The sequence below is a fragment of the Diabrotica virgifera genome, chromosome 4 (assembly GCF_917563875.1).
Source record: "Diabrotica virgifera virgifera chromosome 4, PGI_DIABVI_V3a".
Taxonomy (NCBI): domain Eukaryota; kingdom Metazoa; phylum Arthropoda; class Insecta; order Coleoptera; family Chrysomelidae; genus Diabrotica; species Diabrotica virgifera.
This window is the reverse complement of record NC_065446.1, coordinates 16899735-16927523: the sequence shown is the minus strand read 5'-3', so window position 1 is coordinate 16927523 and position 27789 is coordinate 16899735. Positions and strand designations below refer to the sequence as shown.

At 32.9% G+C, this 27789-nt stretch overlaps 1 protein-coding gene across 2 annotated transcripts in view; it reads left to right on the top strand.

Moving 5' to 3' along the window:
* The window catches only part of LOC114339608 (NADPH oxidase 5), a 443824-nt gene that overhangs the window by 64481 nt on the left and 351554 nt on the right, over nucleotides 1-27789 (top strand). The gene's annotated exons all lie outside the window — the stretch shown is intronic.

The following is a 27789-nucleotide window of genomic DNA, read 5'->3' as shown; positions in this document are numbered from 1 at the left end:
GGTTGCCTCAGAATCAACTTATTCTGATTCTGGCACTGGTAATTAACGTCACTTTGACGTAAAATGTGCGTTTAAATGTGGCAAAAGCCGGAAATCAATATAGTATATTATAAGAAACCAAGCCTAAAACGTACATTACTTGTCTCATAAGCATAATAATCTTACTGATATCAATTTTTTATACTATTTTTTTCATCATATCTATCAAGTTCATCTACAAATCATATAACAAATAATTCAAGTAAATAGGATAAAGATAAATATCACTATTTACATGGCACGTGTAAAAGCTACCTTATTAATATGGAAAAAATAAAGAAAATTATGATGAAATATCCGGAATAAATATTCATATTTAATTGGTACCGCTACCATCAATCTGAACAAAAGCGTAAACGATTTTTATTTCAATCGGATGTCTATAAATATTAATCATTTCAAAATCTCTCATAATGAATGGTCTCCAAATATGTAACTGTCAATATCTCAAAATTGTTAATGACTATTTTTGTAGATTGCCTCTTTAAAATTATCTTGATTTCTTTCTTCGCCCATTAGGCAAACTGGTCTTAGTATTTCCTTTTGTTTGCATGTTACAAGATAATGGCTACGAAGCTGTGTTCGTTTTTTAATGGGTAAAAGATGTGTGTTGTATTTATCAATCTCTTTAAATGATAATGTTCCATCATAACATATAGGAGATCATCATCATCATACGTGTTATTAAATTCTGTCAGTATATTGTAAATGGGAGAGGCATAACACTAAAACCCATTTGTTCCCATGATAGTATTTTTCTAAATAATATTGATTTCAATGAATATCTTTGCTTGTTATATGTAAATATAACCTGCAAATAGGTTTTTATGAAATTGACATAATAGAAATTTGACTTTAGATTATGTACTCATATGGGTACAACGGGAAAATAATGACGTTGCCTTATCTATTGAGAGGTCTTTGTGAAATACTCCCCACTGCAAAAAGGTTTTCCATTACTGGTCATAATTTATACATTTTATCGTTTTTGTTTAGCGGTTCATTATTAATAGTAGGGGAGCAAAGTATGCTAAATTTGCAGTCAATCGAGCGTTATGGGACCTATTGAGTTGTGAAGATCAGGTCCTAAAACCAAAAAAAGTTAAGTAATATTTTCCATTTTAGTGGGCGCTTGCTATTTTTTAAATTATTTTTCCATTTCCAACAACCGTTTTTCCGATCATAACGCCATCTATCCATAATTTGAAAAAATATTTCGAATAAAAGTTACTTATTTTTACGTAAGGAATCCAAATCTACAATAAAAAATGGGGACTTATATCTAAAATTTTAAAGTAATCCCCCACCCCACCTCCGTGGGGGGTCGTGTTAGGTGCCATTCGATAGATTTTTCAAAAATATTGAATAAGTGTATTTTACAGTTTTTCGATCTGATGTTAATTTCGCGAAATATCGCGGGATTCGTATTTAAAATATTAAATTTACTCCCAACCCCTCTCCGTGGGAAGTCGTGTTTGATATCATTCGATAGATTTTAAAAACATATTGAGCAAATATTTTTTAGTTTTTCGATCTGTTGATTGATATTTCGCGAAATATTCGCTTTTTTCTTGTGAAACTTTGGGACTCATCCATTTCCTTACGCCCGGCTCAAATCGTCAGATTTTTGAAATATACACTCTTTTGCATGTACTTAACTTACCTTATCTTGATCTGACAATTTTGAGTATTTTTGAGGATAGATTTTTTTTTTCGGGCCCACTTAACGAACTCCCCTGTGTTAAGAGCCAATATATGGTAGAGGTACATCTGCAGGGTACCAGGTTTCTCCCCATATAATAACCTGACGCGCTCGAGTAACTGCAAAAATCCGCGCTTGGGCTCCCCTACAAACCAATGGCAAATATTGTTTTATATCACAATACCTGTTACGAGTCATACAGTTCTTGACCAGTAGAATGCTTAGATCTTCATCTGCAGACCAATATAATTGTTCTCTTGTTTACGGGTGATAACTGGTAAATAGTAAAAATCCTAAAAATATCTTGATTTCATTGTTTGTAACCCTAAAATTATGAGCATTTCTTTGTGCAGCATCACGTAAGGTTTAATTGGCCATAAAACTGATTATAATATCATCATCAATAATTTTTTCAAATATCTCCATAGGATTCAATTTAGAAAACTCTTTATTTACTTCCTCTTGGAGAACTAAATATTCTTCTTCTCCGTTCATTGCAATATCAACTACTCTATCTGTCCATTGTGGTTCTTCGTCAGTTTGATAGTCCCCTCCAGGGGGTATTATAACAATGTCAATATCTTTGTCGTCATCATGAATGTCATCCAATGCCTGTTGCATATTTTTTTAACACATTGTAGATTTTCCGTAAAATGCCCCCCCCCAAGTACTTGGCGAATCCATATTGTAGCTAACTAATCAATAATAATAATTTAAAGTCGTCTTATTCCCAGTGTACTCGTTTGAGTACATCAACATTAACATGCCAAAAATCACTGCTTTTGGATATTTGTCAGAAAAAAATTTTAACATATTTATCAAATCCATGCATCAATTGCACACAAGAAGTAATAAAAATGTAATGTACTAACACGGGTGTGTTAGTTTATCACAATTAAAATAAAAAAGGTCATAGAAAAAATATAGCATTCTACTCGCATGTAATGTCTACTCACTCGGTTGAACTGATGAACTTCATCATCGTGAGTAATAGCCATCATTACATGCTCCTTGAATAATATACTATTATGACCGAAAAGAGAGATATTTTCACAAACTTCAGAAAACAAAGACGATATGGTCCTTTTCATAGGCATTTTTCAGTGCGTCACAAATGATAGAAAAAAGGGTAAGTCCGTGATAATACACATTTATAACGTTTATTCTAACATGACATTATAGTTAAATCTGACAGTTGTCACATTTTATTTGCAATTTGGCATAAAAACAAATCAATTGTGTTTATTGCATTTATAAAATGGTATTTTCTTTAATTTGTATAGTCTTATAAATTGTACAGATTATATTCTTAGATATATTATATAATTCGTACATATTTTTTTCGATTATAGCGCCATCTATCGACAACTAGAATAAATGTTATAAATGTCTGTAATCACGGACGTGCCTTTTTTCTGTCACATACAATTTAATGCGTTAGAAAGAAATCGAAAAACTGTGACGCACTAAAAGATGCCTATGAGAAAAAGATTAGCATAAAAGCACAAGGGCATTGAGTGAAAAGGTAAACACAGTTTTAGAATAGAATAGAAATATGCTTTATTGTCATGAAAAATTTAACAATTTTATAGACAAAGCTTACAAGAATCATAAAAATAAGAACAATAACAAATAACAAATACAATTTACTAAAATGATATAAATCGTCTACATAAATAAAAATAATGAAGATAAACAAAAAAAAACAGTAACAACCTATTGCAAAATTTAAAAAAAAAATTTGCAAATTGCATAATCTACCTTAAGAAATTTAATAAGTTAAGTTAAGCTGCTGCATATGACACTCAAATATAGATTAAGATTATACTTATAAATAAGAATACTGTACTTTCTTAGTTATTGGTTAAGAAACTCTGCTGTTGAATAATATGGTCTTTCAGATAAATAGGCTTTAGTCATTTTACGGAACTTGGAGAAAGATGTTGCAGATTTAAGTTGTAGAGGGAGATGGTTGTAACAGTCTTTTGTGACAGTCTCTAGACTTTGTGGGCTAATATTTATTTTTTGAAGTTATACTTCTTTACGATCGAGAGTGAAATTTTATAATGCCGGGCGCATGCGCACACAGACAGTATGTATTTCGTTGCTAATCTTTCAAGATATGTATGTATCAGCGCTGTCAGCGCAAATAAGTCATATTATATCATATAAATAAATACATTTACTAAGAACACTAATATATCCTATTATTTATTATAAATTTTGTGTCTTTGGATTTGTCTTCCTCGGGAATAAGATATTTTATAATAATAGTAAGTATATTTAAAGTATTTTTGTATACTTCACTTGGTCTATTAAATTTGTCAGTATGTATGAGAAATCTTGTAACCTGTCAAAGCAAAAGGAATATAGCTCAGTGGTAGAGCGTGTGACCGGAGATCAAGAGGTCCCGGGTTCAAATACCAGACGATTCATATTCTTTTTTTTATATTTTTGGTAGCGTTTTAATAAAAATTTTTTAAAAGTGGTAGGTAAAGAAAGTTAGTTATATATATATCGGTTTTAAAACGTTCTCCTACGTCTTCCGATGCCTAGTCGCCATTCACTTCGGTCCATCCAAAGGTCTTCATCCAATTCTCTTTCTCTCATTTCTCGATTTATGCCTTCTCTCCAACTAAGGCGGGGTCTTCCTCTTTTTCGTCTACCATGAGGGGTCCACGTTAGGATTTGTTTCGGGAGTCGTTCTTCGGACATTCTTTGTACGTGTCCATACCATCTAAGCTGTTTGGTACTAATGTCATCTACTATTGTGTGTTTCACATTCATTATTTCCCTAATTCTGTTGTTGGTTACCCTTTCTAATCTTGATTTTCCTGCTGAGCGCCTCCAGAAATCCATTTCTGTTGCTTCAAGTTTTCTCTTGTATCTTTCTTTTATTTGCCATACTTCACTGCTGTAAGTGATTATACTCTTAACAATTGTATTGTATATTCTATGTTTGTTGTTGTTTGATATTGACTGGTCCCACAGGATGCTATTGAGAAGGGTAATTGCTTTTCTTCCCTGGTTGTTTCTTTCTTCTATCGTCCGGTCTACGTTTCCTTCTTGTGTGATGGTCATACCCAGGTATTTATATGCGTCGCAATGTTTAATAATTTCACCATTCCCCAGTGTAAGGTCCTGCTGTGTCCCACCGATACACATATATTCGGTCTTCTTTATGTTTATTTCCAAACCACCTTTTTTGTACTCCTCTATTAATTTCCTTGTCATATATTCTATATCATCGTAGTCTTGCGCTAGTACAAGTTGGTCGTCTGCAAATGACAAAGTGTATATTGTATTGTTGTTGATCGGTAATCCCATGTTTTTGCATTTGCGTTTCCAAAGTTTTAGAGTTTGCTCGAGGTAGATCTTAAATAATGTCGATGAAAGGCAGCACCCTTGTTTTAGGCCTTTGCTAATTTGGAATCCTCTCGATAGCCTGCTTCCAACTTTCACCCTTGCTGCAGTTTTGGTATACAATTGTTTCGTCGCTGTTATTAAATTTGCGCTTATATTGGTTTTCTCTAATGCTTCCCATAGTTTGTTTTGTGGGATGCTATCATACGCTTTTCTTAAGTCCACATATAACAGATGCACCTCCTGGTTGACGGCCAGTTTCTTCTCAATAATCTGTGTAATACAAAACAGATGGTCAACCGTTGATCTCCCTGCCCTGAATCCTGCCTGTTCTTCAGCTTCTATATCTTTATATTCGTTTTCGATTTTATTTTTAATCAGTTTTCCGTATATTCTGCTGATCGAGTTCGTTACAGCGATGCCTCTGTAGTTGTCACATTGATCCCGTCTGCCTTTTTTATGTATGGTGGATATCCATGATGTCTTCCATTCTTCTGGGATTTCCGCTCCGTTGATGCATCTTTGAAAGAGTTTAGCCAGGTTTTCATATAATTTTGTTGTGCCATATTTTATAAGTTCAGCTGGTATGTTCCCTGGTCCCGGTGCTTTGTTATTTTTTAAAGACTTACATACTTCTTCTACTTCTTTTGTTGTTACTCGTAATGGTGAGGCTAAGATATTTACATTGCTGGTATCACTGTTATTTAAAAATTCCGCTCTGTCCTCATTTAGGAGTTTTTCAAAATATTCGTCCCATTGATCCGGTGTGATTGCTGATATTATATCTCTTTTCTTTTCCTGTCGTAGCGATTTTAATACTTTCCAACTTTCTGTACTTCTCCGTCCTCCTAAATGTGTGTTAATCATGTTACACTTTTGCTCCCAAGCCTCATTCTTCTTTTGGCATATCATTTTTCGCACTTTAGCTTGGACCCTCTTGTATTCTACCTTATCGGCGTCGGTCCTTGTGTTCAGAAATTTTTTATACTTCTCTCTTTTATTTTTAATCTCTTGTTCTATTTCTTCGTCCCACCAATACGGAGTTTTTCTGTGGTTTTTTATTTGGAGTCCGAGGGCCTCTGTTGCTGCTTCCTGAAGACATGTTTTTATATAATGATAATGCTCTTCATTGCTGGTAAATTGCATGGTTTCTAACTTTTTATCTAGTCTACTCCTGTATAAATCCCTCACGCTTTCTTGTTCTAAGCTGTTTAGGTTGTATTTCTTTTCTGTTAATTTTTCTATTTCCGCTGCAGCTTCTTTTAAATATCTTGCTCTATCTATTCCTATTGTGAGTTAGTAAGTTAGTTTAATATTTAAATAAAATACAAATAACCTGTTAAGTATATTAATTTCGTTGAAATCATAATAATAGAAGTATAACTTCTTAAGTGCGTACAAAGTACACACACATTCTTTTTTATTTAGATGACATTTCTATCAGATACTAGAAAGTCAAGATTCCACAGATAGCAGCTTTCGAACAATACAAAGTGCAACTGCTTACGTAACATTCAACCAACAACTTAATTTGCATTGTCATTGAATATACTGTGTACAGTCTCTTTTAAACTGAATCGTGTTTATACGTTTTCAAGATTTCCATCAGCATTTTGATATATATTTTCTAAGCGTGATTGAATGTAATGTGTTTAAACATGACGTTACTGACACGACCATTTATCAAGCTTACTCTAGAGACGTCTTAAGGTTTTTTCTTTGAAATCAACGCTGTCTGTATTACGGTAGATATGTATGATATGGAATGGATTTCTTTTTATGATAAGTAAAATGTTTAAATCTGTGTTTACCTGTGCTTCTTTTATACATAATATACAGTGATGAGCGCGCTGATAGCCGGCAAAATAACGGAAAACACAGAAAACATAATACGCTGTTAAATAAAAAGAGATGAAATTAGCAGCGGTGAGCAATTATTAATGGAAACCTATAGATGTACATTATATTGAGAGTTTCCCACCTTTAGATGTATCGGAGTCAGACTGTCACAGGATAATTTTATAAAATGCTCCTGTCACAGTGACAGTTGCCAAACTCCTCCGATAAGTTTAAAGGTGGGAAATTATTAATATAATGTAAATTTATAGTTTTCTATTGATAATTTGCTACTTCTACTATAGGCCAGGAACCGAAGCTTTTCACGTCGCAACTTTTACAGAATGGATCGATTTACTTGAAAATTTGAGAATAAGTAGTGGATAGTCCAAGGATCAAAATCTATATGATGCCGAAAGGCGCTTTTACCATGGGGGTGGTTGCCACCCCATCTTGGGGGAGGAAATTTTTTATTATATTTTGACCGCAAAAGTTGATAAAAACATTCATTCTAAGCAAAAAATGTCCTATACATTTTTTTGATAAAAGTAATAGTTTTCGATTTATTCGCTATCGAAAGTGTTAGTTTTGTATAGAAAAAAATCAATGTTTTTCGATATACTTACTCATTTACGATTCACTCAAAGTTTGCCGTAGAAAAAATATTTTTAAACCAACTTCTTGGAAATTAAATAACCTACAATTTTATGTTTAAACATTTTTTCGTATCTCTGATGCTAATCTTTCTATTCTGAAGAAAATGACCTTTTTTACCAAACTACAAAAATTCGTTATTCGCTTTAACTTCAGTTTTTTAAAAACTAATCATTCTAAGCCAGTCAAACTTTTAGAATCTATTAATAATACATAAATAAATAAGAATGAATAAGGTCAATGACTAAAAACACCGATAACTTACATTATTATGCTTCCAATTGGATTTCTCCTTTTTTTATTAAAAAAAAATATTAATTTTTTAACCGTAACTTTTTTAATTTTTATCTTTGGTAAAAAGTTTGGTAAAAAGTAATTTTGTAGGTTTTTACAAGATCTATAATTATATTGGTATTAAATCTTTTTAAAATCGTCAGTCGCAAAAAGAGGTGACTGAAAGGGTTGGTAAAGATGGTTTTTGCATGTTATTACAAGATTTAATTGTCAATAGCTTACTCAATTTTTACCAAAGGAAAATTGTTTGCAAACCAGGTTCTTGGGAATTAAATAAGCTACAATTTCACATTGAAACATTTTTTCGTATCTCTAATGCTAATCTTGCTATTCTGAAGAAAAAGCCATTTTTTTTCCAAACTACAAAAATTCGTTATTCATTTTAACTCCATTTTTTTAAAAACTAATCATTCTAAGCCGTTCAAACTTCTAGAACCTATTAATAATACATAAATAAAAAAGACCAAATAAGGTCAATGACTAATTTTAATTAGGGTGGTGATTAGGGGGTTGCTTGCGATCACTTTTTCGCTGCAAAAAATAGGGACTGACATTCTTTTCATTATAAGTCACTTAATTTTTGAGCTAGAGATTTTTTTTTACTTCTGGAGATAGATATTTTAAGTACTTTAAATTAGTTTGAACAAGTTGTCCTCGAAAAATGTATAGTTTTCCCGTTTTTTTAATTTGAAACTACAATATTTAGTATTTGACGAAGAAGAGCCAACATATAATACAGTATAACTCGATTACTATTGGTCTTAAAGAAAATTTAAAACAACAGTTTTGTTTATTTTTTCACAAGGTACATTTTTGTTAAGTAAAGTTGTTTTAATAAAACGAAAACTTTTGGAGTTATTAGCAGAAAACTTATTAAAAACATTGATCTTTTCGATATAAAACTAATATTTTCGATAGCGAATAAATCGAAAACTATCAATTTTATCAAAAAAATGTATTGAGTGTTTTTTGCTTAGAATGAAGGTTTTTACCAACTTTTGTGATTAAAATATAAGAAAAAATTTGCACCCCCGAGATGGGGTGACAACCACCGCCATGGTAAAAGCGCCTTTTGGCATGATATAGATTTTGATCCTTAGACTATCCACGACTTATTCTCAAATTTTCAAGCAAATCGATCCATTCTGTAAAAATTGCGAGGTTTTTTCCTATTTTAAGCTTCATTACTTGGACTACTAGTTTCATCTCTTTTCATTCAGTCTTTCTGAGAGACACCCAACATCTGGCGCTCGATATTCTTCTGAGTCACGTGAATCTTGTTCACTGGTCACCTACTGGTCAAAGATTTTCCTTTTGAGGCAGATGTGTAGGTCCAGAAGACCTTGGGACCAGAAGGGGACAAGCCACAATTTCGTCAAAAATGAGTTAAAGTAGAAATCGCACACTTTAAGATCATATTAATATCCCAAGCAGAAAATTTCAGCTGTTTTCCCATAGATAGCGCCGCTGTAGTAAGTCCCGTTGTGTCACCATTACTTTATATTGCAACAGAAGGAGACAAGCCACAGTAGTAATCAACATGGAGGCGGAACATTCGGAACATATGTAAATGGAAAATACACTTTTCTGAGTTTGATTCTGAACACAGTGACCAAGATCCGTTTTTAAATGAAAGCGAAGATAACAAAGACTATACAGTATCCGGAAGTTGCAGCGATTCGGAAAATATAAACTCAGGAACAGTAAGTTTATTAAATGTGTAGCTTGTCCCCTTATGTTATATTTTTCGGACATGAAAATATTAGGATTGTTGTAAAGGTTTTTGTGGCTTACCCCTTTATAGTAAAATACCTACTTTATTATAGGAAAATGAATGGGTTTATACCACACAGAATTCTGGAGGTCTTTTGCCAGCTCCAGAAAAGAAGGCGCTTCCTAGATGGAGACACAAGGATACCCAACGACATAAAAAATTTAGCTCAAGACTAAAAGAGATCTAGGTTACTAATATATAAATACAAAAGGAAAGAAAATAGAACCACAAAAATTAGATGCACCTAGCGGTTGCACAAAACAATGTAGGCAGAAAATGGTGCTTGGAAAACCACTGGAAGACATTGAATATTTTGACGACTTTTCAGATATTGAAAATATTGACAACTGAATTATTTTATTGTTGCATTTTATGTTCATTTTTTTGAGAATATAATTTTTTATAAAAAAGGGGATAAGCCTCATATTTTTTCAAAAAATGCTCAAATACTCAAAAACCGTCAAATAAACATTTGTGTTACTTTTCTTGTGTATTTAATAACATACTTCCAAACGATTATGGGCATTACTTTCGAGAAAAATGTAAAAATTGGATTTCAGGATTTCAAAATAAGTTTAAAATTATGTTTCTTCCAAAATATTGTTTGGTGGCATGTCCCCATCTGCTCCCAAGGTCTTCTAATTTATCTTCTCTTCTTCAGTTGCCATCTCTACGACGGAGGTTGATAATCATCGCAGCTATTCGGACTTTAGGGATGGCTGCTCTAAAAAGTTAATTTGATGAACATCCTTACCATTCTCTCAGCTTGCGCAGCCACGATGTTTTGCGTCTCCATATGCTTCTTTTTCCTTAAATCTTTCCCTGCATAATGAGTTGGAGCAAGCTGTATCTCTCTTTACGTATAATATATTCGAGATATTCCAATTTTATGCTTTTGATTGTATTTATGACTTTCATTTCTGTATTCATCTTTCTCACAGAACCTCTTTGTTTGTGACGTGTTCTGTCCATGATATTTTCCGAATTCTTTTATAAACCCACAACCCAAATGATCAGTGGCGGCTCGTGATTTTTACAATAGGGGAGGCTATACCTAACTGTAAAATATCTAGACAAATTTGCACTAGCAAAAAATGCGCCAAAAAATGTAATTTAAGGCTTCATTTTTTGACCATTTTTTATTTACATTTCATAATATCATCCTAATTCATAATTTCATGATATCATATCATTTTAAAAATAGTTAGTCTAATTGTAAAAGTTTAATACCAAAGTTTGTGTCGTTTATTTGTTAACAATTCCATCTATTTGTAAATAGATACCTATGCATATCAAAATAAATACAGATTTGAAGTTTTGCAGTCCATACATAATGAAGCTTCAAATTTTTTAAGATAGGTACTTCACTGAATTTTTTAATTATAAACGCGGCCTACTGCGAATTCAAAAATACGATAAATTACCGATATTTTGCTTTGAGTTAGAGATATCGGAAAAAGTTATTTGAGCAAGTTGTTCCAAATATTATTATAACCCCACATACCAAATTTAATAACAAAATTCGCACTTTTAGATTTTTCATTATTTTTAGTCAGGACCCTAAAATTCGTTGTCCCGAGACGCACGCAACCACGCAACGGAGCCGAGAAGCTACTCTGCCTCCCTTGGTATATCTCCGGGCAGCGTGTGATGGCGCCGTAGATGCCATTGTTAGGAGACCGGATCTCCTTAAACGCCTGCTGCGCTGCACGGAGCATTAGCAACGGAGACTGCTGGGCTTCTCGGCTCCGTCCATGCATCTCTGGATAACCCAGGGTCCTGCCTACAATAATATTTAATAAAACTGAGACGCGATTATGCGTTCTAATGCTAATGCTCCGTACGTATGGATAATTAGTGATAATATGGAATTTACACGTTGTATAATAGTGAGAGTGCTTATTGTTTTCGCGATTCATAATAAACAAAACAGTGTAGAGTGTGTAAAAAATTTATGGGGAGGCTGAGCCTCCCTTGCCTCCTCTAACGAGCCGCCACTGCAAATGATTCCAGTTTTTTTCACTGATGCCGCATTCAAGGTCCAAGCTTCCATTCCGTAAAACAAAGTCAAGAAAACGTAGCCCGTAGCCAACCAACCTTACTCTTAGCTCTTACTTCAGATCTCTTTTACAGAGCACTTTTCTCATTTTGTTAAAATTCGCTCCAGGATTTTGAATTCTAATTTTATTTCATTTAATTGTTTAACCTGTAATGTCTGTCATTACAGGTTGAATATAAAAAAATTGGTATATACTTTTATTTCAGAATGATTGTGAATACAGTTTAATATAATAGATAGATGATATTGCATACAGATCATGCATTGTTGTGGCTCAAAAAGTGATAGTACTTTTATATCATACTGTAGTTAACTGCACTTAACATAGAAAAGAAATGACTGAATATATCCGCATTCATAATGGCAAATGCATACAATTACATCAACTAATTACTAGCATTATACTAATATGATACTATAAGAAATTATTCTATGCAAATTTTAAACGATTTGTATTGGCAGATTTATAAAGGCTGTAACATCATTATTCAAGGGAACACATTCATCTTGTTCGCGATGCTAATCAATAAATTAATTTATCACTACGACGGCCTATACACGATTTTCTATAATCAGTTACATTGGCAAATCCCTTGTATGTAGAGTCTATTGAGAATTATCTTTAGATAAACAAAGTGATAGAAGGAAATGCATGTTTGCATAAAATAGATAGGCTTAAACATTGAAGATGTACTTAGTCTCTTTGATCGTTAACGTTAAAAGTATTATCAGTGATCTGATAAACGGAGCTTTTTGATTGAAGAAAACATGAATTTAGGACGATTACAACTAAAGAGATGCTATTTATTTTAGCAATCTTCAAGTAAAGCTTAACGTGGACGTCACCAAGGGATAATGCAGACAACATCGTCTGGAATCAAATCGACTACACTACATACTAATCAGAAGCCGGCTTAAAAACTCCATCACGTCAAAAGAAACCTATCCAGGCAATGATATAAAATCGAATCACAATCCGGTGGTGGCTGTAGTAAATATAAGATTTAAAAAACTACAGAAAAGTGCAGTTAAACAAAAGATAGACGTTAAGCAACTGGAAGATGCAACTATACTGGAAATGACAAGAGCACAGGTAAACAACAATCTTAGAAACCTTGCTGCAAAAAATAGGAACACAGGCAATGTATAGGACAAACGGATGGAGATAGAAAAGGCCCTTATGACAGCTGGTGAAGGCTCCTTAGCTCCAAGCAAAATTAAGAAAAAGGAATGTATGACCAACAAAATTTTATACCTCATGGAGGAAAGGCGAAGATATAAAACTAGCAAGGCAAAATACAAAGAAGTGAACTGAGAGATTAAGAGACAAAATAGAGAAGCCAAAGAGAAGCGGGTTCTGGAAAACTGCAAGGAAATAGAAGAATGTGAAATAAAGTACGATAGCTTTAACATGCATTAAAAGATCAAGAAAATAACAGGCAAAAGAGTGAAACAAGCATCCATCGTAAAAGACAAAAAAGGTAAAATAATTACAGATGTAAATGAAAAATTGAAGAGATGGACAGAATACATAGAAGAACAATTTGCAGATGAAAGACCAGAAATAGAAGTTGCAGAAGCTACAGACGACACAACAGGGCCTGAAATCCTAAAAAGCGAGGTAGAATATGCTCTAAGGAATACTATAGGGGGTAAAGCTGCAGGACCAGATGAAATTCCTGTAGAATTGTTGAAACTTATAGACGACGACACACTTGAAATAATGGTGAACCTCTATAATACAATTTATAGAACAGGCACCAAATAAATGGCTCTCCTCTACTTTTGTCACAATCCCGAAGACGAATGACGCCAGAGAGTGATCAGACCACAGGACTAAAGCATTGATGAGCCACACGTTGAAAGTATTTTTAAAAATAATTTACAAAAGAATATTTATTAAATTAGAAGAGGACATAAGTGCCACACAGTTTGGATTTAGAAGTGGTCTGGGAACACGGGGAGCTTTGTTTGCTCTGAGTGTGTAAATGCAGAGATGTTTGGATGTAAACCAAGATCTCTATTAAGTGAAATGAATGTCGACTCGATTCAAGTTCTTTGTTTAACCCAGATATGACACTATCAAAAGGCACCGCTAAGAAAATATTCCATAATGCGGTTCAGAGAACCTGTATGAAACGAGTCTTTGTACTCTAATACAGAGTATGGCATTAGTAAAATTTGAAAATCTACGGTTTCGTTTTGATTTAAATCTGTCTCCTGCCATCCCCCGATAGTACTATTTCTATCTGGGTTAAACAGAGAACTTGAATCGAGTCGACATTCATTTCACTTATTCCCCGTTAGAGGGCGTTCTAACCATACTACGGTATAAATAGTTTTATTTTTGTACCGAGAACTACGGACGTTTTGGTTTAAATTTGTCTTCCTGCAGAGCCTACTGGACAACAGGTAGACCTAGAAATAATACTATCGGAGGTTGGCAGGAGACAGATTTAAATCAAAACGAAACCGTAGATTTTCTAATATCTCTATGTAGGTTTCTTAGATTTTGAGAAGGCCTTCGATAAAGTCAGACACAAAAAACTGTATGAAATCCTAAGAAGCAAAAACATCGGAAGTCGCGACATTAACATCATATCCAGGTTGTACTGGGGGCAAACAGCAAAAATCAGGGTTGATAATGACTTAACCGAAGCAATTCAGATTCGTCGAGGTGTGCGTCAGGGTTGTGTAGTTTCTCCACTACTGTTCAATATTATATAGCGAAACAATATGTCAGGAAGCGCTCCTAGAGAAAAACATTGGTATGAACATTAACAGAGAATTAAGTACGTGAGTACGTTTCCTTTCTTTTATCAACTGATCCAAGTGATGTTAAGCAAGTTCATATAAAATACAAGAGACTGGATATACATATTTTTTTTTAATTTTTGTTTGTTATATATTGTTAGTACTGCATATTTTATGATTCTTTATTATTTTCTTCTTCTTCTTCTTGTAATAGGACTATGTCCTGTTTCTTCTGTTACAGTCTTTGCTGCGATCCGGAGCTCCAACTCTCGTACCATCGTTTTTTGGGTCTTCCTATGGATCGCTTGGTGTTGGGCTTCTGTGTTTTCGCCCAATGCGCCATACGTTCAGGGTCCATCCGATCTATGTGGTCCCTCCACATGCGTCGTCGCGCTCTTGTCCATCTCACTACGTCCTGAACGCCTAGCTCTCTCAATGTGTCTTCGCTTCGTACTCTATCTCTGAGTGTGATACCTCTTATGGATCTTAGGGTTTTCATCTCTGTTGTTCTCATTATCTGTTTGGTCTTTGTTGTCTCGGCCCTTGTCTCAGCTGCGTATGTCAGTACGGGTCTAACACATGTCTTATAAATGCGGACTTTGCTTTCGGTGCTCATATATTTATTCCGCCAGATTATATCCCTCAGGAAACCAGATATTTTCGCTGCTTTCATTGCCTGCTGTTTTGATTCTTGCCACAGATGCCTGTCGCTAGATATTTCCACACCTAAGTATCTGCAATCCATTACCTGTTCGATTATATGGTCGTCCACTACTAACTTACATCTAATTGGGTTCCTGGATATTACCATCGATTTGGTTTTCTCTTTGGATAGTGTCAGGTTATACTTTTCGGCGGTTATTTTGAATTTTTGTAGTAGGCGTTGTAAGTCATCTTCGTTTTCGGCTATTAAGATTGCATCATCTGCGTAGCAAAGTATTCTCATGGTTCGGTTACCCATTTTGTATCCCTGATTCATTATGTTAACACTACCTATAACTTCATCCATTATTAAATTAAATAGACATGGACTTAGGCTGTCCCCTTGTCTAATGCCTGCATTGATTTTGATTTCTTCCGTGAGCCCGTGTGTGGTTTTAATTCGTGTTTTGCTGGATCTATTGAGCTCTTTGATTATGTTTCTATACCTCTGACCTATGTTTTTTTTCAAGGATACTGAGCACGTCCTTTAATCGTACTCTGTCGAATGCTTGTTTCAGATCTACAAAGCATGTGAACATGGGCTTGTCGAATTCTATTGATTTCTCAACTAATTTTCGCATTATGAAAATAGCGTCTATTGTAGATCTGTTTGGGCGAAAACCCTGTTTTTCTTCCGATACACCGGCTTTCTTATATATTTTTTGGGATAGAATTTTTGTCAATAGTTTTGATGTAGAATTGAGTAGTGTAATTCCTCGGTAGTTCGTAGGATCTGTCTTTACGCCTTTCTTGTAGATGGGTATTGTTATACTCTCTCTCCATTCCTCTGGTACTGTCATGTTGTTTACAATTTTTTGGAATAATGTTGTTATCTCTTCTATTATTTTTGTACCTCCGTATTTAATTAATTCATTTGGTATATTATCCGGACCTGGTGATTTTCTATTTTTTGATCTTTTGATTGCTTCGTTTACTTCTTCTTGGGTGATGTTGTCATTCTCTGTTTCTTCTTGGTGAATGTTTTGTAGGTCATTTCTTTGTACTTCATTATTATCGTCGTTATCGTCTTTGTATAGGTCTTTAATATTTTGTATGGTTATAATAATTGATATGCTAATTATTATAGTTATTAAGGTGCCAAGGGTATTATAAGGATAATAACTCTTGAGGTCAATGGTGTATATACCGAGGGCATATGGCCCGGCCGAGGTATACATATAGTATATACGTTGACCGAAAGCGTTATTATCAATAATACCCGTAGTACCTTCAACGTTTAATGTACGACTAAATTCTTCTTTATATGCAAAAAATTTGAATGAATTTTGAATTAATTAGTTTTCAAATAAGTACATTTAGCAGCAATAGTCGTAACGTAATAGTGGTAACCATAGTTTTACTTTTATTGGATTTTATTTGTCAACTTGACAGTATTTAACTAGTTATTTAAATTTAACGCCCAAGGGCGTTATGTTTATTTAACTGACTTCGAAATCATGTCATTATTTGTCAAATAATATACCAGTTGGACATTAAGTATTTTATTTGCTATGATAACAACTACTCTATTTGGTATATTTGATATGATATTTAATTACTACATCTATACACTTTATTTAATTATTTTGCGGTATGTATGATATACGAATAATTTTGAATATAGTGTGATATATAGTCCTGTCGCCAGGGGGGGTACAACGGCCTCGTTAATTCAGATGGACTTACCCAAGTTTTTTTTATGTATTTTGACCCGTAGAACACGAATTTTTTGGGTAACAGTTGATCCGGATGTCGATAAGATTGTTATAGACCAAGAACTTGAGGAATCAAATAACAGCGATTTTTGGCAAAACAAAACAATATTTTGTATTTTTTGGGTCATTTTAAGCAAAAAATATTTCTACAAGTTTTTTAGTAGGATGCACAGTTTTCGAGATAAACGCGGTTGAACTTTCAAAAAATCGAAAAACTGCAATTTTTAAACCCGAATAACTTTTGATTAAAAAATAAAATAGCAATTCTGCTTAGCGCCTTTGAAAGTTCAAGTCAAATTATGTCGGTTTTGATTATTTGCATTGCTAAAAATTTATTGTGTTATTGTTAAACAAAGCTACAAACACCTAGTGCGTGAGTGATGTTTCTATGATTTCTCATTTAAAATCGAACGAGTAGGTAGAATAGGTACTAGTGCAATCAAGACTATTTCTACGTTACATGCGTTAAAACGCATGTAAAAGCACGGGAAACCCTACGTGTTTATAGCTTTGTTAAACAATAAAAAAATAAATTTTTACCAATGCAAATAATCAAAACCGATATAATTTGACTTAAACTTTCAAATGCGGTAAGCAGACTTGCTATTTTATTTTTTAATCAAAAGTTATTCGGGTTCAAAAATTGCAATTTTTCGATTTTTTTAAAGTTCAACCGCGTTTATCTCGAAAACTGTGCATCATACGAAAAAACTTGTAGAAATATTTTTTACTTAAAATGGCCCAAAAAATACAAAATATTGTTTTGTTTTGCCAAAAATCGCTGTTATTTGATTCCTCAAGTTCTTGGTCTATAACAATCTTATCGACATCCGGATCAACTGTTACCCAAAAAATTCGTGTTCTACGGGTCAAAATACATAAAAAAAACTTGAGTAAGTCCATCTGAATTAACGAGGCCGTTGTACCCCCCCTGGCGACAGGACTAATAGTGTATTTAACCATATTTTATTTAACGATATGTATTTGCTTTTTCCTTTGTTTTGTAAATTTTTTCTGTTTGTTTTTGGATATAAACATTTAATTTGGCGCCGTTTTCGTTTGAAAAGTAGTTTACTTTTTTGTTTTTATCTATTCTTTCTTCTGTTTCTCGCCCCTAAGAACGACACCGCTCATAATCTGCCAGTACTAGCAACGGAACTTTTGAGCCTGTAGTGTACCGGTGTCCTAAGATTAATTCTTCATAATGTATGTCTAGATCACTAGGTATGGTAGAGTATTGGCAAATCCTAACAATAACCAATAACTTCAAATAAACTTAAATATTTGGAAGCACTAATTATATTTGTGTTAGTTGTATTAGTTGTGTAGTCTTTAGGTACTATTGCATTTAATATATTTTTAGTACCAACATCATGTAATCTTTAGATTTACATATTTTTTCCTCTTCACGTACCTACTCTGTCGCTTTGATTAACTGCAACTGATGGTAATATTTTATCAAGAGGCCTTAATAGCTTGTTTATTCGTGTATTTAGAGCAAGCTTTAATGCTGTTAATTAGAGGGAACTGTAATAACTTCGATCGAGACTGATCATAAATTAATTAGTTTATTACCGATAATACTGAGGTACGATTTTAATTATCACGAAACATAAATTGTACACTGGTAGCAGCAAATAGTCAAAGAAATCAGGTAAAACTGGTCAGTTTTATGGTTTTGGCTTTATTTAACAGTCCAGGAAAATAAGGATTTTCTCAGGATACTGAAATATTCAGGTAGCTGACAACTTTTTTAGTTATTGTAGACCTATAGGAAGAATACCTACCTGTTTCCTGTCTAGAGTTCAAACCCGTCTTTTACTTATTAACAATTTAGTTCAAAAAACGCGATTTTTTTTATTTTTTGCACTTCATTAAGAAGCTGAATAGATGACATAAAGTTACAAAATTTAATTTTTTAGAACATTAAAAAACCTTCATTATGCTGATTTTTGAAATTTAAATAGTCAATTTGTTGCTTCACAAACTGCAAAATAAGTGAAAATGGTCAATTGTAAATAACCTTTACTAACACTAACGTAGAACTATAGTGTTTCACCCAAAGTTGGGTATAGCGGTACTTAACAAACCCTAAAAATTTGAAACCGATCCATTAGTTAGTTTAAAAGTTATTCTATTTATTTTTTCCAGAGACCTTAGCTTTGCAATAACATAAGACAGAAAATAATAAAGAGGGCAATTTTGCGTATGCAAAATGAAAGTAGAAGAGTGATAATATCAAAATTTTATAAAATTTTGGAGTTTATAAACATTTAAAATAACTTTTAAAATGTTATCCGTAGAATTTTATACATTCGAAAGGCTAGTATTTTAACACGAATTTTCAAATAAAAAAATTGGCCTACGCCAATTTGGGCCAAAGTGAGACCTGTGTTTTTTTTTAATTCACAGCTAATTTGTTTATAATAGATAATTAAGGAACCTCATTGATGCCATTTTAACGAATGGGATTTGTATTTTTTCCTAAAAATTTCTCACAAACATTGTACCTTTACAGGACTCTACGAATTTTCAAAAAGGTAGTTCAAATGGTTACTAGGAGGAACCTTCAAAATCCACTGAGTTCAAATACCGAAAAAGCAGTTTCAAACTAATACAAATTTCTATATCTACGGATCTACTCAATGGATTTTGATCTTTCCTTTTTTAATTAGTACGTAATTTTTACGTGCATTAAAAATATGCAAGTTGTTCATAAATTAATTGAATTTTTACATTAACATAATTGAATTAATAAACAGTCTAATTTGTAATTCTTGAAAAAATAATTTTTTGAAAACATATATTTTTTACTGATACTATCATTAATAATAATAGAAGTTAAAGTACACTTTAATAAATAAACCATTTTTAATAAATAATTAGTTATTGAAGATAATTTATTTATTAAAGTATAGCTTAACGTTTTCTATGATTAATAAGGATAGGATGATTAAAAAATAGATTTTTGTGAAAAAATTATTTTTTAAAAATTGTTTAAACAAATTAAACTGTTTATTAATTAGTAATTGTCCAGATTACAAATTGCATATTTGTAATGTACGAGTATACAAATTAAAAAAAGAAAGATTAAAATCCATTGAGTAGATCCCGGGATATAGATAATGATAGGAATTTTAAGTTGCTTTTTTAGTTTTTGAACTGGTGCATTTGGTGCATATATGCCAAAATATCATAATTTAAAAATAAAACTTGACCTGTTTCGGGATTTTTTTCTTAAAGTCGCCAGTTTACCAAATATTGAATTTATTCCTTTCATTTGCATCACACTGTATATATTTTCAATAAACCTTTTTACCACATAGTGGTGTAGGGCGACAATACATTACATACAATACAATACATTATGTTACATTATAATACAATACAAAACAACTTAATCTTAAATTTAACTAATAACTGTTATACATTTATATTATGTACACATTTGACCCATTCCTTCTTATTTCTAGCCAGCGTCCTTGCTTCTATCCACGTTGTTCCCCTTTTCTCGATTATTTTGCCTAGTGTTCTATCCCATGTTTGTCGTGGTCTACCTTTCTTCTTTCTTCTTTGCGTTTTTGCCTGCCAAATTTCTTTCACCGGTTTTGTCTGATCCATTCTCTGAAGATGACCTTACCAACTGAGTTGCCTTCTCTCTATAAATTCAAACATTGACTCGATTTCCAAATCTTCTCTTATTTGAGTGTTCCGTAGTCTATCTCTTTTGGTAGCTCCTCGAACTCGTCTAAGGTATTTCATTTCTATTGCCTGTATTTTAGTCTTTTGTCGTTCTGTTAGTACCCATGACTGTTGGACCCTAACCAAAGGTTAATACAGGTCTATATATTGACTTGAACACATTAATTTTTAAAAAAAGACTAAGTTTTCACTCTAATGGCATATAAAACAACATAATGCAATTCTACATCCCACCAGAATGAAAACAATGGGAACCTTCTCTAGTTACACCTCCGAGGCTTCTACAATTTGCAAGCCATACGGATGCTGAGACTAAGGAAGATGAGGATTTAAGATGACATTAATTTTTGTTTTTCGTGTTATTTCTTTTTTATTTATTAATTTATTGCTCATTGCATGGTATAGGTTCATTGTTTTTTGAATTCTATTATTAATTTCTGTTTCCTGTCTTCCGTTGTCTTCTAATTCTACTCCTAAGTATTGGAATGTTCGTGCCTGTTCTGTATTAACTTCTTCTATTTTTATGTTTATCTTTTCTTCTTCATCCTTTTCCCCCATGACCATAACTTTCATTCCATATTCATTGTTGCATTAAATTGTCAATAATTAAAAGACGGCTCCGAGCTTTAGGCAGGAAACACGAAGGTTTTCATCCTATAGTTCCACAATAACTAAAAAAGTTGTCAGCTACCTCGATATTTCAGTATCCCGAACATGGTCTATTTCTTGTTTATTTCCCTGGAGTACAAGAAAAATATTGGAATACATCAGAGTTAATTACTAAAGTTTTTATTTTATTTTTATTGTAGTTAGAGTTTACACTTTTTGCAAAATGTTTAGTCTGGGCACGTCTAGATTGGTAATAAATTCACTTTTCGAAATTAAAAACTGAGAGGATAAACACAATAAAAATACAAAAAATTCCTTTAAAATTATCCAACCAACAGTTGATAACAGTTATAAGCATATATTATGCAAGTAATATGATAAAAGTAGGGATGTAAACGAAATTTTACAACAGTTTTAAGACAACAAAAACAACAAAGGGGTTGCTTCATGTTAACAACACTTTCTAGAATATTTCTAGAACAGTCGCTTGAACTTTCGAAGAGAAAATGTGAGGGAATTTGTGTGCCAGTATGAGATAGCCATTGTTGCCTATTCGGGTGTTATTTCGGGTATATATTCAAAAATAGTGAATAATGAGCATGTTGTGACCGTATGAAAACGGCCGTAGAAAAATATTTTAATTGAATACATACTAACAAAGCCCTAATAAGAGGGGAGCCTTGGATGCTATTTAGTGGAACCTCGATCTTCTTCTTCTTAAAGTGCCGTCTCCTCAATGGAGGTTGGCTACTACAATTGCAAACTCTTCTCTGTCTTCAGCTGATCTTATTAGCTGTTCAAAATTTAGCCCTGTCCATTGTCGGATATTTCTGAGCCACGATAGTCTTTTCCTTCCTAGTCCTCTCCTTCCCTCGATCTTTCCTTTCACTATAAGTTGAGCATATTGGTACTTATTATTTCTCAGTATGTGGCCCAGGTATGATGTTTTTCTGACTTTCACTGCGTTGAAAAGTTCTCTTGCCTTGCCTATTCTATGCAGCACTTAAGAATTCTCCGATAGATCCACATTTCAAAGGCCTCTAACTTATTTATGGTTGATGTTGTAAGGGTCCATGTCTCAACTGCATAGAGAAGAGTCGACCAGACGCAGCATTCGGATAAACGTAGTCGAATTTCGAGATTTATTCGAGAATTACAAAGCAGTTTTTTGATTTTTTCGAAAGATTTTCTGGCCTGTTCTATTCTCGATCTTATTTCTAGATCAGGATTTAAGCTGCTATCGATCAAACATCCCAAGTACTTAAATCTATTGACTTGTTCTAAAATGTGCCCATTTATTGTGCAAGGTTGAGGTACATTTTGGTTTTTTCGGATTGACATCACTTTGGTTTTTTTAATGTTTATTTTCATACCAAACTGCTCACAGGTCGAGTTGGTCTTGTCGATGAGTCGTTGTAGACCAGGGGTGGGCAAACTTTTTTTAGTAAGGGCCACAAAATGTTTTTGGTCTATTACCGAGGGCCGCAATATTTGTTACCTTTCGAATTTTTAACTGTTTACTAATGTTGGTTAAGGGGGGAGTAGAATTTGAACTCATCATTTCAAGCACCTTTTTTGAATTCTGTTTAAGACTATTAAAAAAAAAATTTCAAGACCAAATATTGAAAAATAAGCCAACTGTGGCAAATTTTTACCGACACCTAAAAAAAAATGAAATTTCCAGTAGACATCATAACTCGTCATTAGATCATGTGAAACTAAAAATTTAAAAATATTTTATTAGCTTATGAGTCAGTCTCTCGAGGTATCGCTGTCGAATTTTTGACGAATTTTGAGTTTTTGATATCAGTCTGAATTCAAATACCGAAATTTTTGGTAAAAAAGAGTGAAAATCAACATACTTGTTGTTGTTACAAAAAATAAGCATAAAACAAAAAATATCTCGACGAGGTTAGCTCACGAAATGTCTAAAGAAAATATATGAAAAATTTCAGGTGGATCTGTCAAGTAGCTTTTGAGTTAGGATGTCCACCGCCTTTGAATAAAGCAGTTGTTAGAAAAACACGTTTAGTTTTGACAACTTTTATTTTAAATTTCTGCTTGTCAAATCGTAAAGTGATGCACAGCGGAATATGTTTTGAATCGCAAAGTAATTTACAAAAGAAAGGGGAACACCTGTTGAACGTTTCTCACCACGCTCAAGCTGCTGCAAAACGTGTCGAAGGTAGGGATATTAAACATGCTGTATTTCGGGTAATTTTCCTACTGTCAAACTGAAATTTTCAGAGAGTATTCTTGAAGCTATTTCCTTTCATATAAAATAATAAAGAAAAATAAATTTCAAAATTTTCAAACCATACCTACTCCTCCTATAAGTACCACATTCGCACTTATTTAAGCATAGTATTTCCCCTAAATACTGTGAATGCACGATGATTTAAATCTATTGAACGAAGAAAATTAACAATATTAGCTATAATTTTATTAAAATGACGAATTGAAATGTCTACTTGCAAAACATTTTTGCACAAAACCTGCTGATGGATTATGTAGTGAAGAAAAATAAATCAGGTTCTGGAAACTGTTGAACGTAATCTTGAACTCTAAGTGTTCTCAACATCACAATATTTGCTCCTCTTAAATTTGGTGCTCCGTCAGTTGTTACACTACTTGATGGCTACGGGTTAATTTAAAATTTTTCACACAGTTCCTGACTACTTCGAAAATATTATTATTTCCTGTTGTTGAAATTTGATGGATTTCATTGAAAAAGCCGATACATATCTGTGCCAAAAAGCCAAATAAATGCCTGTGTTATTTTGAAAATTTGCGGAAAAATCACCCGCTGCGAAAGTGTTAATAATTAATAGCTGCACTATATTTAATTATCATCATCATGGCATCTACACTCCTGGCGGAGTAATTGCCGCCCTATTTGGGCTCTTCCGATTCATTTGTCGCGGTGAATCAGTCCGCATTAACATGTTGGTTTGTGGTTAACAATTGGATAATAATTGGTTGTGTGACTTGGCATCTTCTACAATTTTTTTCCATTCGTTCCTGTTTTTGCCTGTGGTTGCTCATTCTCTAACTCCCATCTTCTTAAGGTCCTCGACTATCTGGTTCTCCCATCTGGTTTTTGGTCTTCCTCGTGGTCTGCCTGATACAGGTCTCCATTTGGTAATTTTCTCGATACGTTATCTTCTCCTTTCAAAAGTTCTCTTACTTACTTCGTGGTTCATGAGTTTCCTAAATTCATTATTACCTAAGTTCAGTGGGCCTGCTATCCTCCGAATTATTTTAATCTCTAGGATCCTCAATCTTTCTTTCTGTTTTTGTGTCAGACACGTTACTTCAGCACCATATGTGATTACTGGTCTAGTTGCTGAATTTAAGTATCAATATTAGCAATAATTAAAAAAATCTTTAACTTTAAATGAAAATAATTTACTTTAAAGGGCCGCATGCGGCCCGCGGGCCGCACTTTGCCCACCTCTGTTGTAGACCCAAGTCGGAATCCGCGATCAACACCGTATCATCGGCGTATCTGATGCTGTTGATATTTACGCCATTCACCTTGACTCCATCCTTGGAGTCCTCCAGTGCCTCTTTAAATAGAAACTCGGAGTAAAGATTAAACAGCAGAGGCGACAGAACACATCCCTGTCTAACTCCCCTCCTAATTTCTACTTCTGCGGATGTGAAACCTTCGATCCTAACTCTGGCGTTTTCGTTCCAGTACAAGTTCTTCAGTAAATTGATGTCTTTTCCATCTAAGCCGACTTCTTGCAAACGTTCTAATAGTAGGTCGTGTCTTACTCTATCAAATGCTTTTTTGAAATCTATAAAGCATATAAATATATCTTTCTGTTGGTCGTAGCATTTTTGCGCGAGAACTAGTAAATTGAAAAGGGCTTCTCTCGTTCCCATGCCGGCTCTGAATTCAAACTAATCGTCTCCGATGATTGTTTCGCACTTTCTATAGATACGATTATGTACGACTTTTAACAGGACTTTTACTGCATGACTCATAAGGCTTATCAGACGGAACTCATTGCAGTGTTGTTGGTTTGGCTTTTTTGGTAGTGGGATGAATATTGACTCTAGCCAGTCTTGGGGTATTTTACCTCGGGAACCTCGATAAGTCGGATTAATCGGGACCGCGACCGATCCGGGTTGTCGAAAATTCGGGTTACCCGGAGAATATGGTCAATATTAATAAAATAATACGGTATACTTACAGATATACTCCGTTATAATCAAAATAACATGAAATGCATATGCACAGTACACCGAGAGGAAAAAATTCTTGACATAAAGAAACTTTATTAATATTTAAGAAAGATCGACTTGGCATATTGCCTAAGAAATATATCTTTGTATGTAAGATATAATTTTCTAAAATATTTCAAATAAATTCTACTATAGCCAAAGAAATATATCTTAAACATGATTTAACTATCACTTTCTGGCAAACTTCAAACCCATTTATCAGAAAGAAATTACACTTGATATTAATTAATTTTATTAGTCATAAAAATATATTTTCTACACATTACAAAACTATTCTTTCTGAGCAATAATATTTCTTAGTAAGGAATATTATTATTTTACTATTAATAATTAATGTATTTAATGTTAAGAAATATATTTCGCAGAGATAAACGTATATTTAGAGTTAAGTTAATATTTCTTGAAAATAAAGTGATATTACTTACGGCGAAATAAATCATTGTGTTAAGGTAAAATCATTATTTATTAATAAAACAATATATAAAACGTTATTATTACATACAAATATTTTCTCCACTCTTAAACCACTGGCTTCTACACAACAATAAAAGGATGGAGAGGCAAATCCAACTTCCTCAAATTTTCCTTCTTTTGTTAATAGCACTTTGTATATCAGCAATTCACTAAAACAAAATCGTTATGTAGAAAGATATAATCGTTATAAAGATATAGATATTTATTTTGACAAATTTAGGAAATACAAAAAAAAACAAATACACGGCCCCACATAAGAACTATTAATACTAATAATAATCAATCATATTTAGTTAAAACATGGCATTATTTAACCTACACATCTTTGTTTATTTTTTTCTTTTTCTTAATGTAATATTAATTATTTATCTGTATAATGTTAAGTCACACAATAAACATTGTTTAGCTAAAACAAGAGGGAAAATACAACCAATGAAAACATTGAAGCAGACATAATAATATGTAGTTTTCTTAATTTTTATAATCTAAAAGAGACAGCATACCTAATCATTAAGAAATTTTATTACGGGAAAGTATTATTAGTTTACATCTAAGTCATTTAATATATATTAACTAATTCACGGTTTTCGGCCATAACATTTCTTAACCATAAACATATATTTCTTTTAGACTAACTGATTTCTTTATCTCAAATAAATTAACAGAAAACATCCTCAGCGTTGCACCCGCCATGTTTGATATAGCGTTGTATTGTATATTTTTATAGAAGACGATACATTCAAGAAACCTATTATAGTTGATACATAAGTATAGGTAAACATTTTTAAAAAGGTACTTACATGTATAAAGTTCGACCATTTCTGGAAGCCCCCGCAGTTGGTTAATAACTCCTTTCTTAATATTGCTCTGAAGCTATATATTAATATCATTCTGTCCCAGCTTTAAATTGTGGCGTATTTCCCAGTTAGAATAATAAGCTCCTTTATTTCAGAGTCGTCCATCATTATACCTAAAAAGCATATAAAGATACTATTATGTTTCTTTTTTAACCATTCGGATACGCAACAATATTATTATTACATCTTAAATTGCTCAATTTACTTTTATTTAATACCTATATATGTACGTACCTTCAAAATATCCGTTAATTTTTAAGGAACACCAATAAATCAAAAATCCATCTATATGAACATGAACATATCACGCCATCTTGACAAACACTGACGACTAAATCATAAATAGTTAATCTGCGCAATTCTTTTGTGGAAGAAAATCTCTTTGCAGGTAACATTTCGGCATTAATGACAAAGTTTTTATTTTATAACCACAGCTACTACAGAGGGTATTTCTGAAGAATTATTTCTTGTGGTTTAAAATATTTATTTGATTGCAAGAAAATTTCTTGTTCACAAATATAAATATGGATTAACTTAACATTATATTTCTTATACTGCAAAATATTTGTAGTTTTCAATTTAAGAAATAAAAACTTTAGGATAAGAAAATTAAATGTAACCATTAATGCATTTCTTAGTATTGAAGAAATTATCTGTAAGAAATTATTGAATTGTGTTTAAAAAAACTTGTTTCTTTATATGTGAACCGGTATGTTTAAGTTAATAGGATATGTTAACTTTTAAGAAATATTGCTCAAAGAAATCGGTGTTTTAGGAGAAAAGAAATTGTTCTCTCGGTGTACACATCTAAATTACGTATAGTTGTATAGAGTATACAGTATTGTTCATTTATTGGTAAAAAACTTATGCGTAGACAAAAAAAGCACGCAAACACAAACCTATCTGAAGCACGATTACAGAACGGAAGCGAAAAATACAACTGTACTACACGCAATACGGTCACAATCGAAACAATGTTATGTTATTTAAGAACAGTGGAG